Here is a 4,659-nt window from a genome sequence, read left to right on the forward strand (position 1 = left end):
CCCTGGGAGAAAGGGCTGGTTCTTACAGCAGCGGTTCCCAGACACCGCGCAATGCCAGACCTGGGCCTCCAGCCTCCATCTACCTCCCTCAGGGCCTGATTCAACAAAGCACTTAAGCATGAGCTTAGGCCCCCATTGATGTAAATGAGACTTAAAAACAGCCTGCAGGAGAAACATCTTCTTCAAGTGTTTGCATGTGTCCATGATGCTTTAGGTGGGTCCGCTCCTTGTGCGTCAGGACACAGAGTTTTCCCTAGGGGTGGCCCCACCCAGCATCAAGCTCCTTCTATTGTGAAGGGACAATGTAAAGGGCAGAGTCGCCCCCACCCCGCTTTAGTTCCTTCTCATCGTGTGGGGTCCAATATTTAGTGTCCCTTGTGAACGGCTCACCTAGTGGTACCATTCATCCCCAATGCTCAAAACCCTTATTTTTATTTTCACTTTTTGTTTGCTTTAATTTTCTTTAATTTATTTTGGTCTTGTTTTGTTTTTTTCACTTAACAGGGCCTCAGGGTTCAAGCCATTTGTGGGCTGCAGAAAGCCGTCGGTGATCCTCATTGGCGCTGTCTCGGGTGCCTGGGTGAGGGTCACTCTGGGGGTGAGTGTTCCATTTGTTGTTGCTTCGAGACCAGGACAGAGGAGCTGAGGGAGGTGCCTGGAGGTGGCCCAGAGGCTGGTGTTCGAACCCCTTGGCCGTTGAAGGGCAGTTCCTCAGCGATGCCTCCCCGAAGGGCTCCCTCAGCCTTCCCAGCAAAGCAGAGATCTCCATCACCAGGACCAGGGCTCTAGACCTTCTGAACCGTCCCCACCTCAGAAACACAAGAAAAAATTGGTCTCCAGTTCCTTGAAGTCCAGAGTCTGGGACTCCTCCGCAGAAGGCCAGTCTGGCTCTGAATGCAGAGCATGCCCTTCAGCTCACCACTCCCTGGCACCGGCTCGTCCAGACAGCCCCGAGCTATCAGTATCGATGCCCTCACAGGAGCCGTCAAGACAAGCTACAGAGCAGTTGTCCTGAATGTTTGCGGGTCAACAGCCCATGTCCGTCCCAACCACACTGTGGGCCTATGCAGGGCCAGAGACTTGCTGAGCTTGTCTGTACCACGCTCCCCCCATGCAGAACCCTTGTACGGGGTTGGTACGGCAACCAGAGCTCTCAGCTCTGGAGCGCACTACTCACTACTCAGCCCTGGTACCCGTTCCTGCCTGGTCTTTGGGCCGGTACTGGTTCATCCATGCTGCCTCTGCCAGCAGCTGGGAAACCCTCTATGCCTCCTCTGGCACTGAGTGTCTCACTTCCGCATCACTGACTCCTCCTCAGACTCTCGGGAAGCCCAGTACCAGGAGTCTAGCGCTTCCTCCCGTTCCTGTTCCCACACTTGGTGTGGTTCCAAGAGGGTGTCTGCTAGAGCCTGGGATGCTGGGGCCAGACATGCCTGGGGCCTGCTACCAAAACACCCCCAGGATACTGCCAGCATCCAGATCTACTTCAGCGCTTCCTGACACAAGTCAGTCTTCTGCCAGGGAGCCTTCTTCTGCAGGTGCCAATCAACCTTTGAGCCCTCAAGCCCAGGACTTACTCAGCCTGTCCTGAAGCCACAACCCATCCTCGTACTACACGAGCAGCTTAGGGAGATTTCTCCCTTGCCTCCACTGCAGCCATCCTCCTCCTTCCCACCTCCTCCTCCACACCAGATGACTGGGGGGGCGGGTGGTACCTGGAGTTCCACAGGCGAAGAGCAGCCTCCTTGGAGCAAGTGGAAGAGAATATCCCTAAACTCATTGACATTCTCCATCCCACCATGTCAGGGTGACGCTGCCTGTGAATGAGACCATTATGCAGCTAGCCAAAACCATCTGGCAAAGTCTTTCCTCCATTCCACTGATTGCTAAGAGAATAGAACAAAAACTATCAGGTTCCATCTCAAGGGCTTGAGAAGTTTGTTTACACCTGACACCTGGGTCGTTAGTGGTAGCTACAGTGAATGAGAAGAGTAGACGGGAGAGCTAAGGCTACCCCTGAGGACAAAACCACCAAGAGACTTGACCTTTTTGTAAGAAAGCTTCATTCTGCAGCAGTTCTGCATGGCCAATCCTGAATCCTGTCATTGACCCATTGGCTCATACATGTTACCCCAGCAGCAAAGGCAGCCTTTCCTCTACCACTATATGTGGTTTTCAACAAGGCTCAGGTGCAGCTGAGATCACATCTCCAAGTTCCTTCTGAAAGTGGTTTCTAACTTCCATCCGAATCAATTTACCTGCCAGTGGTCTTCCCGCAACTGCTTTTACATAGGGATGAGTGAAAACTCCACCCCTCAACATCGGTTGAGCCATTAGCTTTTTACCTCAGTAGGACTAAGGCCTTTTGAGTTTTGTCCCAGCTGTTTACCCTGTACACACAATGTACCAGGGCTCATCCAGTCACCACTCAGCCTCTCAAAATGGATCATGAGCTGCATTACCATGCCTTCCGCTGCCCCAGGGGTAACACTGCTTGACAGACTCATGACATGCTCCAACAGAGTGCTATTGACCCCAGCAGCATTTGTGACCCATGTCCCTGTTATGGACACCGGCAGAGCAGTAGCGTGGTCCTCCATCCATGCTTTCACCAGACGTTACTCTCTGTGCAGGCTGGAGAGGATGCAGATGTAGGCAAGGCGGTCCTTACAGTCCCTCTTCCCATGAGAAAATGCTGGTGTGCCGGAGAGGGAGTTCTAAACTGGCCAGAATGAGGTGAGTGACGTTGGTTTCTTAGCTTCTTAAACTTTCTCAGCATAGTCCAAAAGGTTGACAGTTTTCAAGGTCACACTACAAGGTTGTCTTTTTAAAGATGTCAGTTTTTCCATTAAATACATTCCAGATTTTCTGGAACCAATTGCTTATTTTAGGCTGATGTCTAGAATTTCAGTTTGCTGCTAGTTCTGTAACAGAAAGTGAGTGAGTTTAGGAGAGGCATGAATGGGGTTATTCTCTGTAAATTAGAGGGCCTTTTTTGCTTCCCAGCCTGGTGGAGAATCTGCTACAGTTAGATATGTTGAAAGAGATTCCTCCAGTAATTTAACTGTTGGTAATTACCCAGTGAGAGACAGTTTTATGCCAGCAAGAACCAAATTTTAGGCAATCCATGTGAAACACTCACCTCAATATCAGATAGAAGTAAAGGATTTTGTATTGGGTTCCATAGAAGCTGTGGAAATAGAAAGATTTTAGTCTTGTGTAACAGGGTGAAAATCTACAAAGCAAAATCTTTGCTTCATAAGGTGTTGGGGAAGGATTTTTTTTCCCTCCTCCATCATACTAGAATTAGAATTCCAGCCCCTTTCCATTAGGCCTGTTTTTTTACAATTAACAGGTTTATTTAAATTGAGTTAACTTCAGTTGTGATCATCCCCATTAATGTTCCAATTCCACAATGATTTCAACAAGTGAGTTTGGTGACAGGAAACAATGAATTGTACGTGACCATTCATGGTAAACAAAATTGGTTTTATAATTGTGAAGTTTGCACCAGACACTGAGTTCTGTACAATCAGGTCACATCGTAGGTGTGTCTCCTGTCAAAACAGCTCAAGATTTAATTGTTCAGTCCTTGCAGTAAACTGCTTGTGACCAAGAATTCTTCTTTTTAAAAAAAAAAACAATTACTCGGTGAACAACAAATTGGGACTCATGTTACATTTGCAAACAGAGGTGAAATTCTACCAACAAATTAGCTGTCAATTATTTGCAGGCCTTGTTCCTGACTACGGCTGCTTCTGAAGCTGTGGGTAATACCAGTATAAAATGTTACCTTGTGTGCAGTTTCTGCTTTCTAGGTTGCTGGTAGATTTGTAGGTTTTAACATCTCAGGGCACTGCTGTTAACTGCCTGCATCCACCAGTGGAAGAGAAGAATTAATATTGTTCCTGTCACTTGAAACCTTTGTGGTTGTAGCAGCTGAACTTGTGACCCCAGCAGGCTGGCCTGGCACCACGTGTGTCAGGAAGTACACAGTGTGCTGGATAGGCAGATAAAGTTATTTGGGGGCCCTCATGATGTACATGAGTTTCCTTCTCTTTGCATCGCATCCCACAACTATTGAACAGTGCTGCCTTACAGCCTTGTTCTTACTTCATCTCTAACCATGCTTGACAGACACATTTTAACATCTCAACCTCTGCTAGTAGAGTTGGAGTAAATAAGAGTTTCACGTTAAATATTGAAAACTGATGGTTATGTTTATGTCAAGCAGGATAAAATAGCTTTGTTAACCATAAGAGCTTCACAGCTGTCCTATGTAGTGGCCAGTGTAGGCCTGGAATTTGTCTGTTCTAGATGCTGAGGAATCCTGGCTGGTGCTATTGTTAAAGCTGGGAAATGTGGAGAGAACTAGTTGTTTGTAAAATGTGTTGAGCTCCTTGGATGGCAGGTGCTACAAAGTTCAAAGTTTGGGCTGGCTCTTTGTAAGGACTCATTGCTCTGCATTAAGTTAGTCACCCTGGCAATCGTATGGTCTTGTGCATCCTCCTTGAGTCTGTTTTTAATACCACACACTGCCAGTTTTTAAAATCTGTCTCCATCATCCCCATGACATCAGTGAATTTAGCATCATGTATGTACAGTTGCATGTTATGAAAGATGCTGAGGAAAATGACTGATGGTGGAGTGTCCACAGCT

At 47.6% G+C, this 4,659-nt stretch overlaps 1 long non-coding RNA gene across 1 annotated transcript; it reads right to left on the reverse strand.

The window, feature by feature from the left end:
* Positions 1-1,961: 1,961 nt before the first annotated feature.
* LOC120386138 lies at positions 1,962-3,879 on the reverse strand. Its single transcript, XR_005589549.1, has 3 exons — positions 3,794-3,879; positions 3,143-3,190; positions 1,962-2,924 (listed from the first exon to the last, which is right to left on the reverse strand). It is a non-coding gene; the product is annotated as an uncharacterized LOC120386138 (long non-coding RNA).
* Positions 3,880-4,659: the final 780 nt, after the last annotated feature.

Source organism: Mauremys reevesii, linkage group 18 (genome assembly GCF_016161935.1).
Source record: "Mauremys reevesii isolate NIE-2019 linkage group 18, ASM1616193v1, whole genome shotgun sequence".
NCBI lineage: Eukaryota > Metazoa > Chordata > Testudines > Geoemydidae > Mauremys > Mauremys reevesii.